The sequence below is a fragment of the Lampetra planeri genome, chromosome 45 (assembly GCF_965212315.1).
Source record: "Lampetra planeri chromosome 45, kcLamPlan1.2.h2, whole genome shotgun sequence".
Classification (NCBI taxonomy): Eukaryota; Metazoa; Chordata; class Hyperoartia; order Petromyzontiformes; family Petromyzontidae; genus Lampetra; species Lampetra planeri.
In genome coordinates, this window is record NC_136151.1 from 7,536,913 (window position 1) to 7,548,614 (window position 11,702).

The window sequence follows — 11,702 nt, forward strand, 5'->3', positions numbered from 1 at the left end:
GGCAAATATTTGTGACGATGGGGGGGGGGGGTTGAGAAATGTGACGTCACGTCAAAATGCGCAAATTTAAATACATTTCGACAACACGTTCTACTTAATTAAATATACTTTTTTTTATAAATGTTTTCTCCTACAACATCAGAGTGCAGCGCCACATTAAATATGCACTACAATGACAATAGTTTAAAGCGATTTGAAGCATGTTTTATTTTCGTTGGGGGGGGCAGAGCTTTGTGACGTCATATTTGAGGGGGGGTCTGACTTTTCTAACGCCGTGTGACGAAGGGGGGGGGGGGGTGGTCAAAATCGCGTGACGTCATTTATGGACGGCCCCTATGAAGGCCGGCACAGCACACTAGAGGGTGGGTGGCCAACACCACGCCCGGCCGCCTTTGTTTCCCCAGTGGTGATGTTTACACACCGTACCAGGAACTCATTTTTCAGGCTGAGTCGACCTAGGGGAGGCCTATGACCAGTTCACCAACACCAGTGATGATTATCGGAATCGGTCCAGGCTCTCCCCTAGGTCGACTGAGCCTCAAATGAGTACCTGCTGCGATGTGTAAACATCGCCACTGGGGAGACGAAGGCGGGTCGGGCGTGGTGTTGGTCACCGACCCCCTCGTGTGCCACAGTGCCGAACTTCATAGGTGCTTCTAGCAAACAGCACTTGCCTCTACAGTCTGTTAAGGCTACACGGGGATAATTTTCTTTGGGTTAGTTTTTTGGTCTGTACGCCTTTGTCTGTGTGTGTGTGTCTTTGTTACTGTGTCTGTGCCTGTCTTTGTTCTTGTGTTTATGTCTTTGTTACTGTGTCTGTGCGTATCTTTGTCTTTGTGTGTCTTTGATATTGTGTTTGTGTCTTTGTTTCTGTGTCTGTGCGTGTCTTTGTGTATTTCTGGGCGTGGTGCTGCCTACCCACTCCCTCGTGTGTCACAGTGCCGGCCTTCATAGTTGCTACTCGCTACTAACAGCACTTGCCCCAACAGTCTGTTAAGGCTACACGGGGGATCTTTGTCTTTAGTGTATAGAGGGGCATGTGCGTAGTGTGTGGTGGAGCGGTGGTGCAGTGGTTAGCGCACTGGTGGGGGAGGGCGGGGGGAGCCAAGCTTCTCTCTGACGTCATCGTCCCTCGCACCGCGCGCCGCGTGGCGCTCAACGCCCAGAGGGCGGAGCTCCACCGCGGGCGTGCTGGGAACACGCGTCACGTGACGCTGCGGGGTGATGCGCGCCGTCCCCCTCGCGGTCACTCGCTCGTTGGGTGATAAACCCGGGGTGGGAATGGGATGGCATCACTAGGGGGGGACTACTCATGCTGTGTGCTGAGCGTCACTGCGATAAACCATTTTTGTTAGAACCAGCGGTCGAATGACCCCCCTCCTCCCCCCCACCAAACTAGTTTTATTTTACAGGGCAGAGAGAGAGAGAAGCCATTTAACACATATTAGTAGTAGGAGGTCTTTTGCCACCAATATTATTCGTAAAGGTTTGTTTTGATTAATATTTTAATTATCTGCTGTCAGACTTTTGGACCTGAAGCCACAACCTTCGATTTATGGGATAACGCTTATGCTGACAACAATGGGAACTGTGTTTTGACTTTGAAGTGGGTTAAAGTTATTAAGCGCCTGATGTATATCTAGAGTGAAGATTTACCTTACACTACAACACGACTAATATTGTCTCAACACGCATTAATGACACAGAGACACTGTGACATTACAGGAACACAAACTACAAATATACAGCAGCTTTCAGGGTCGTAATCCAACCCACGACCTCCATACCAGGCGAGGGAGTTTACATCTCCGAGCCACCGCAGCACCCCTCCTTAACATGAGACACCAATCCGGTGTGAACCCAACCTCGAGTCTGAGGCTATTTAGCATCGCTTAGATGATTTGAGACGCATTGATTATATCGTACCAGTTGTGTACTTGTGTGAACGCTAATCGCATTGTGCTCTGGGCTGTGGGTGAGATTTCTATTTGCTTCATTGCTGGCATGGGTTTGACTTGTTTTGCTTTTTTCATTTTTGTGACCCAGGTCACTCTTGTCAATGAGACTCATCCTGATCTCCTGAGTTCTCACCTCGTTAAATTTAAATTCAACTCGACTCGATCATCATCAGCAGCAGAATTAGTAACAACAGCAGGAGCAACAGCATTAGCAGTGGTAGCTCCATCGTTATCATCATGATCAGTATCAGAAGTAGGACCATAATCAATACTAATACAATCATTATCAGCAGTAACATAATAATCAATAGCATAAGCAGCAGCATCATCGCTAGCATCATCAATATTATCAGGAGTAGGACCAGCAGCATTAATAATAATATAATCAGTAGTAGTAGTAGCAGAATCATCAGTAGCAGCAGAATCAGCAGCATCATCATTCTTGCAACCGACACTCATCCTTGTATCTTGAGTTCTCACCTGGTTAAACAAATTGACTTTAACTCGTAGGCTTTCGCGACCAATATTATCAATAATAAAGGTTTCTTGGGTTAAATCGCTTAAATATAAATATACTTGATTGTGTTCTGGGTTACCTGTGAATTGGAATCACGTTGTATGTGGGTCAAGGGTCAAAATATTGTGGGTGAATAAAAATAAAATTTGAAAATTATATTCAAGATTGTCATTCAGGCTTGAATGTTTCTCTCTCAGAGCTGAGCCTGATTGCCTTGTGTTATATTCCGCGAGATTAAACCCGGTACGATTTGGAAATCTACAGCATACGCCTTCACAGGTAAGTGTTGTCTGTAGCATTGGGCCAAATTCTATGGCGTGTCTCGTGGTATTTATAACTGCACACTCAGTCAGTTTGCTTGTTCGTATTCACGATGAGCTATGATGAATTGATCCCGACTGATGGATGATGATTAAGAGTATGATGATGATAAAAATAACAATGACTATGCTTGGTAATGATGACCACAACCCACTCACCTGCACCCAACACTCTCCTACCCGATACCTGTCACACCTTTAACCCACGACCCACCCAGCCATCTACAGAGACCCTCCCTCCCACGTGCCCACACTCACACCTGCTCGACCATACACCTGCCCATCCTGCCACCCGTTCCTCCTACCCTCCCACCTGCCCATCCACTCGCCCACCTACTCGCCCGCCCACCCTCTCACCCGTCCACCTCATGCATATTCAAGAGTCCATTACCGGCTGATCTCCCTCCCACCTGATTGCCTGCAAACCTGCTCACTCACTCACACACCCACACAAAGACAAAGTACCCCGGATAGCCTGAACAGACTGTTGGGCAAGTGCTGTTAGCGAGCACCTATGACGGCTGGCACGGTACACGAGTGGGTGGGTGGCCAGCACCAAGCCCGGCCGCCTTTGACTCCCGAGTGGCGATATTTATACTCCGCACCAGGTACTCATTTGAGGCTGAGTCGACCTAGGGGATGCCCATGACAGGTTCAGACTGGTCACTGGTGTTGGTGGCCGTGAGTGGGAAAATAATTTGGGTCGGCAGGTTCGCACCACAGCGCACTCACCACAACACTAATCTCCACCCACCCACACACACCTGCTCAACCACCCAATACGATCACCCTCCTACCCTCCCACCTGATCCCCCCACTCATTTACGCGTGAAGTTAGAAGATCATTTGTCAAAAACATTACAATATTAAGTTGATTCTTTTTAAAGATAATTTGAAACCGCCATGCTAAAATAATGGCAATGATAGAGACGGCATACTTTTTTTTGAAACTTTATTAATATTTTTTTACACGGTACGGTTTGGTGCAGAATCCCACGAAGCCTCACCATAGCCGACGACATCAGTCCCAGGGACAAACCATCCCCGTTTGCCTGGCCACTCTGGGTTTTCTAACAAATCGCGACCTGTAAACCCCAACACCGCGATGTGAATGCAACGCTCCTGTCTACGCAGGTGAGAGTCGATTCGTGTCTTGGTTCGTCGCTGCCGTGTGCGCCCCAGGGACAGCGTCTCAGCCACAGCGAGCGGCTATCGGTGAGAAGCCACTGAGAGTCGTGGCGAGCGCAGCTCCCACTGAGAGCGTAGCGAGTGGACCTGGCTCCCGTCTGGAAGTGGTCAAAGCCGACCGTGTAACGTGTCTCACGGTGCGTCTAGACAGCTGCGTGCGATACGAAGCTCGTGTCTGTGACCTTGACCACCAGGCACATTTCCACGGAGTGTCTCGTGAGGTTTGTAACCTCGTGCTAAGTAATGTTGGCTTCTTTGTTCATTTCCGATGTTGTGAGCCCCCAGGATGTTGATGGTTAAAATATTTTACCTGGAAAGTCGCTCGATTTAACTTCTCATTCGCAAGGGTGTCCAAGGTGTCAAGTGACACATGCGTAAAAAGTTCAATAAGTTTACTGTGGACTATATTTTGTTATATTTCACCAGGTAAGGCACACTGAACAATGTAGCTCTTTTTCAGAAACGATCTGGCCATCACAGATGATAGCTCAACGAAGTGGTTTATCGTGTGGAAATGTATAGGAGTAGCTTAATACTCTAAACGCGTGATGTTGATTCTAAATGTGGAGGGGAAAAACGACCCCAGTGAGAGAGACACGCTAACTCCTAATATGCAGCAGGCGTCGGGGTCGGGATCGAATCCACGACCTCCTGCAGACCAGGCGAGGGAGTTAACATCTAATCACTCCAAATAAAAACGTTAAAATCTACATCTTACACGGTTTACGTTTATAAACAACGTGAAACACATTGATACAGAGCCAAGAACAGAGGCAAGGCAAAACACCCACGAGCATCAGAGGGCAGTCAAACGCACGAAAGCGCGGTGCGCACTGACGGTTCATGTGGGACGTTCTCTCGCTGTCACAAAGTAACTCAACGCGTTCGTAAAACACTGCGTGGAGCTTAAAAGTAACATTAAACGACGTTTCAGGCAACGGACCTATTCATAGGACATCATTGAGAGTTAAAGGAGGAGGGCGATTCTGAATGAGTGCGTGCGTGCTTGGGGTTTGTACTCTGATGATCGTTGCTTGAGTGAATGTAAGGGTTTGGAATTGGTTCCCACGCACGCGTTTCTCTCTGTGTGCACGTGGCAGAGTTAAGCGGATCAACAGCGAATTAATAAATAAATAACAACGCCAGCCTCTGTAGCGCCGAAGCATGGCGAGCCGTTCTCCAATCACCAAAATGTTTTGGTGACGCTACGTTTGGCAGTGGCGCACAAATAACAACAACAAACAATCTCAGCACATTCGTAGAGTCGCTCTACCTCTCGTGCTGTGAAGAGGGGCCTTTGGTCGAAACGTCGCCTGTTGTACACAGTACTACCTTCTAAGGCCACACAGTGTCATAATAAACGTGAGTTGTCATTGTTAAAAATACGTGTGTATTTGCACGTGTATATATTTTTTTGTGCATTTCAGTTTCAACGTGTCTATGAGAGTGTAACTCACACCACTGAGTAGCTATGTGAGTGTTTATATTTACTACCCATATTCAAGCGATGAGGTTGTCTATAACATGACACATCACACTATCTACTGTGTACAGCTCAGATACAGTATACGTGTGTGTAATATTGTTACATACCCTCACCATGTACTATAGATGAGTTACAAACAGTGCATAGTGTGCTGTATAGTGTGATGTGTAATGCTGTTACATACCCTCACCATGTACTATAGATGAGTTATAGACAGTGCATAGTGTGCTGTATAGTGTTACGTGTAATGTTGTTACATACCCTCACCATGTACTATAGCTGAGTTATAAACAGTGCATAGTGTGCTGTATAGTGTGATGTGTAATGCTGTTACCCTCACAATGTACTGTAGCTGAGTTATAGACAGTGCATAGTGTGCTGTATAGTGTGATGTGTAATGCTGTTACCCTCACAATGTACTGTAGCTGAGTTAAAGACAGTGCATAGTATGCTGTATAGTGTGATGTGTAATGTTGTTACATACCCTCACCATGTACTATAGCTGAGTTATAGACAGTGCATAGTGTGCTGTATAGTGTGATGTGTAATGCTGTTACATACCCTCACTATGTACTATAGCTGAGTTACATACAGTGCATAGTGTGCTGTATAGTGTGATGTGTAATGTTGTTACATACCCTCACCATGTACTATAGCTGAGTTACATACAGTGCATAGTGTGCTGTATAGTGTGATGTGTAATGTTGTTACATACCCTCACCATGTACTATAGCTGAGTTACAGACAGTGCATAGTGTGCTGTATAGTGTGATGTGTAATGTTGTTACATACCCTCACCATGTACTATAGCTGAGTTATAGACAGTGCATAGTGTGCTGTATAGTGTGATGAGTAATGTTGTTACATACCCTCACCATGTACTATAGCTGAGTTATAGACAGTGCATAGTGTGCTGCATAGTGTGATGTGTAACGTTGTTACATACCCTCACCATGTACTATAGCTGAGTTATAGACAGTGCATAGTGTACTGTATAGTGTGATGTGTAATGTTGTTACATACCCTCACCATGTACTATAGCTGAGTTACATACAGTGCATAGTGTGCTGTATAGTGTGATGTGTAATGTTGTTACATACCCTCACCATGTACTATAGCTGAGTTATAGACAGTGCATAGTGTGCTGCATAGTGTGATGTGTAATGTTGTTACATACCCTCACCATGTACTATAGCTGAGTTATAGACAGTGCATAGTGTGCTGTATAGTGTGATGTGTAATGCTGTTACATACCCTCACCATGTACTATAGCTGAGTTATAGACAGTGCATAGTGTGCTGCATAGTGTGATGTGTAATGTTGTTACATACCCTCACCATGCACTATAGCTGAGTTATAGACAGTGCATAGTGTGCTGCATAGTGTGATGTGTAATGTTGTTACATACCCTCACCATGTACTATAGCTGAGTTATAGACAGTGCATAGTGTGCTGTATAGTGTGATGTGTAGTGTTGTTACATACACTCACTATGTACTATAGCTGAGTTATAGACAGTGCATAGTGTGCTGCATAGTGTGATGTGTAACGTTGTTACATACCCTCACCATGTACTATAGCTGAGTTACATACAGTGCATAGTGTGCTGTATAGTGTGATGTGTAATGTTGTTACATACCCTCACCATGTACTATAGCTGAGTGATAGACAGTGCATAGTGTGCTGTATAGTGTGATGTGTATAGTGGTTACATACCCTCACCATGCACTATAGCTGAGTTACATACAGTGCATAGTGTGCTGTATAGTGTGATGTGTAATGTTGTTACATACCCTCACCATGTACTATAGCTGAGTTACAGACAGTGCATAGTGTGCTGTATAGTGTGAAGTGTAATGTTGTTACATACCCTCACCATGTACTATAGCTGAGTTACATACAGTGCATAGTGTGCTGTATAGTGTGATGTGTAATGTTGTTACATACCCTCACCATGCACTATAGCTGAGTTATAGACAGTGCATAGTGTGCTGTATAGTGTGATGTGTAATGTTGTTACATACCCTCACCATGTACTATAGCTGAGTTATAGACAGTGCATAGTGTGCTGTATAGTGTGATGAGTAATGTTGTTACATACCCTCACCATGTACTATAGCTGAGTTATAGACAGTGCATAGTGTGCTGCATAGTGTGATGTGTAACGTTGTTACATACCCTCACCATGTACTATAGCTGAGTTATAGACAGTGCATAGTGTGCTGTATAGTGTGATGTGTAATGTTGTTACATACCCTCACCATGCACTATAGCTGAGTTATAGACAGTGCATAGTGTGCTGTATAGTGTGATGTGTAATGTTGTTACATACCCTCACCATGTACTATAGCTGAGTTATAGACAGTGCATAGTGTGCTGCATAGTGTGATGTGTAATGTTGTTACATACCCTCACCATGCACTATAGCTGAGTTATAGACAGTGCATAGTGTGCTGTATAGTGTGATGTGCAATGGTGTTACATACCCTCACCATGTACTATAGCTGAGTTACATACAGTGCATAGTGTGCTGTATAGTGTGATGTGTAATGTTGTTACATACCCTCACCATGTACTATAGCTGAGTTATATACAGTGCATAGTGTGTTGTAGAGTGTGATGTGTAATGTTACATACCCTCACCATGTACTATAGCTGAGTTATAGACAGTGCATAGTGTGCTGTATAGTGTGATGTGTAATGTTGTTACATACCCTCACCATGTACTATAGCTGAGTTATAAACAGTGCATAGTGTGCTGTATAGTGTGATGAGTAATGCTGTTACATACCCTCACCATGTACTATAGCTGAGTTATAGACAGTGCATAGTATGCTGTATAGTGTGATGTGTAATGTTGTTACATACCCTCACCATGTACTATAGCTGAGTTATAGACAGTGCATAGTGTGCTGCATAGTGTGATGTGTAATGCTGTTACATACCCTCACCATGTACTATAGCTGAGTTATAGACAGTGCATAGTGTGCTGCATAGTGTGATGTGTAATGTTGTTACATACCCTCACCATGTACTATAGCTGAGTTATAGACAGTGCATAGTGTGCTGTATAGTGTGATGTGTAATGCTGTCACATACCCTCACCATGTACTATAGCTGAGTTACAGACAGTGCATAGTGTGATGTGTAATGCTGTTTCATACCCAAACCTGTCAACCCATACGGGTGTACCCGTATTCCTGTACAGGGAAATTGAGTAAAAACATTGTGTTTGTCTATTTGTTTGTGTTTCTCCCTTGTGATGGGGACTTTGTAGCATGAACGCTGAGGTTTATAAGGGACACGGGGTGACCGATCACGTCTGGATTGGTCAGTAACAAAGTAGGGCGCTGACAAGGGGTTGACAGCTCTGCATACCCACACCACGTGCTAGATCTGAGCTGTAAACAGTCAACGGCGAGGTTATTCTTTTTGGTTTTTTCGGTAAAGTCACGTAGAATGGAAATAATAAAATAATAAAAAATAAAACAGAATAAAATAATTCTCACGACGTTTCGGCCACAACGCACGCAGCCGTCCTCAGGTGGAGAACAGGTCTGTCGAGGAGACAGACCTGACCAAGAAGATGAATCCCTGCAGTCACGAAAGCTTTAAGGCGAGGTTATTGTGAGAAAATTATGAGAAGTAAACTCCTCGGTTCTATCGGTAAAAGTCACGTAGATATTTTTACCGAAACAATCAAAGAGTATGGATGCCTGCAGTCACGAAAGCTTCAAATCAAGAATTACGTCGTCAAAGTAAAAAAGTCACATCGGCGATTAAAACACGCGTAGTGAATTGAAAGAGACATTGATGAGGCGTCAACCATTAATGTTGTACAACAACAACAACAGCAGCAGCTGTTGTTGTTGTTGTTCTTTCGGTAAAGTTACGTGACTTTACCGAAAGAACCAATAAATTAAATGGACTTGCTCCTTCCTACATTCATGATCTCCTTCAGCCACGAATATTCTATCAAGATCGTCAAGATCCTCATCTTGTGCATTCCTCACCGTCCCACCGTCTCCAGGCTACACACGTGGAGGTGAGTTGGCAATTATGGCACCTACACTCTGGAACTCGTTGCCCTTCGAGTCAAGAGGACTTCCGAGGCACTGCTCAACTTCACATCTCCACTAAAGCCGTCTCTGTTTAAAATGGCTTTCTCCCTTTAGTGATGTTCAAATGTCCTTCTCACTTCTTTCATTGGGTGATGTTTACTATTTTCTGACTTACCACGCATAGCACCCCGGGAGCGATTGTTTAACGGCGCTTTGTAAATGTTAATTATTAAATTACCATTACTGAATGATTATGTAATCAGTAGAAATGTATTATTTTATTATAAAAATACTATTGTTGCATTATTATCGTCAAAGTATTATAGCACAACCATTTATTTTTTATTTAATTATTGTTTAGGTGTCAGTATTTCAGTTATTTAATTATAATTAAATTAATAATACATAAAAAAATAGCTGAATCGTCATTTTATTATTATCTATTTCAAATTAAGTAATAATTTAATTATTATTATTATAACATTATACTAATGAAAGTATTATTACTTGACGGTCACGCCAGTTGGTTCAGGGCACGGGGTCGGCAACCTGCAGCTCCGTAGCAGCGTGCGGCTCTTTGAGGGACGGCTGCTTCGTGAGACGTTTTATTTATCACGCACCACCACCACCACGGTCTCTCGTACTCACACCACGTTCTTATTTATCAAGGACCACCACCTTCTCTCGTACACACACCACTTTGTATTGCGGCTCTTGAAATAATGAGTTGTTTGGTTTCTATTTTACTTACTGAATTGTAAAAAATAAGAAAAAATGTCTCTCCTTGTTGTTTTGGTTTCGGAACCCCCTGGTTTAGTGGAATATTTTCTTGTTAAATCTTGAATACGAACTGACAGCTGTGTGGTTTGCTGGGCAAAACGCACAGCCTCGCCCTAGCAGGAATGTGTTTATTATTATTACACGCTTTTATTGAACTCACTGTCTGTTGTCGTATCCTCAAATCTTTTAACTAAATTTTAACCCACTTCCCAATGTGGTATCGACTGCAAACTTGGTATACTTACGTCATACTGATGACAATACTATACTCTATAAAAACAAGTATTTTTAAACATAAATTTGTACATGTTATGTTTCGGCTTGGGTCTAATTGTCCACGCTCAACTAACGTTGGCTGTAAATCACCACGGTCCCTTACGTTGTGGCAAGCTTCGGGGCCACTTCCTGGAGTCGTCGAGTTCTGCCATTACGAGTATGGTACAATTTCGACTTAAAGCTTTCGTGACTGCAGGGATTCATCTTCTTGGTTCTTTCGGTAAAGTCACGTAGAAGGGAAGTAATAAAATAATACAAATAAAACATAATAAAATACAGTTCTCACGACGTTTCGGCCACAACGCAAGCAGCCGAGGCAACTGTCTGACGCTGTCGCCTCGGCTGCTTGCGTTGTGGCCGAAACGTCGTGAGAACTGTATTTTATTATGTTTTATTTGTATTATTTTATTACTTCCCTTCTACGTGACTTTACCGAAAGAACCAAGAAGAGTTTGGTACATTTCATTAAAGCGTGTTAAAAAAAATATTTTTAAATATTACTTATTTTGTTTACGTGACAAACCTTACTCATTGGTTGTGTCGGGTGGTGGCGAGTTTTACGACACTTTTATATTTCAGCGATCTACCCCAAAAACACGTTTTATGGATAATATTGGTCGCGATAGCCTATTTATTATTTTAAATCTTTAATAAGAATTTACACGGTGAGGTTTACAGTGGAAAAACACAGCCTCACCCAAGCGGGTTTAACCAGTCTATAGGACAAACCATCACCGTTTTCATGGTTACCGTGGGGTTTTTGTAAAAATATATCAATTGCGACTCTTTAACCTTGACACTGTGTGTGAATGTGACGCCACGTCTACACAGGTGAGTGCGGGCTGCCGCGTGCAACATTCCAGGGCGCGTCTCGTGGTGTTTATAATTTATCTGCAGGTGAAGTCAGCTCGTTTCCTTGTTCGTTGTCGCTGCTCTGTGATTTTTTTTTACATCTCGCTGCGGTGGCTACGAGATGTTAACTACCTCGCCTGGTATACAGGAGGTCGTCGGTTCGATCCCGGCCCTGACGCCTGTACATGTATTTGTCTCTCTCCCCGTAGTCGTGTGAATTTGTCTCCGGTCCTCCAATTTTTCCCTCCACACTTAGACACGTGC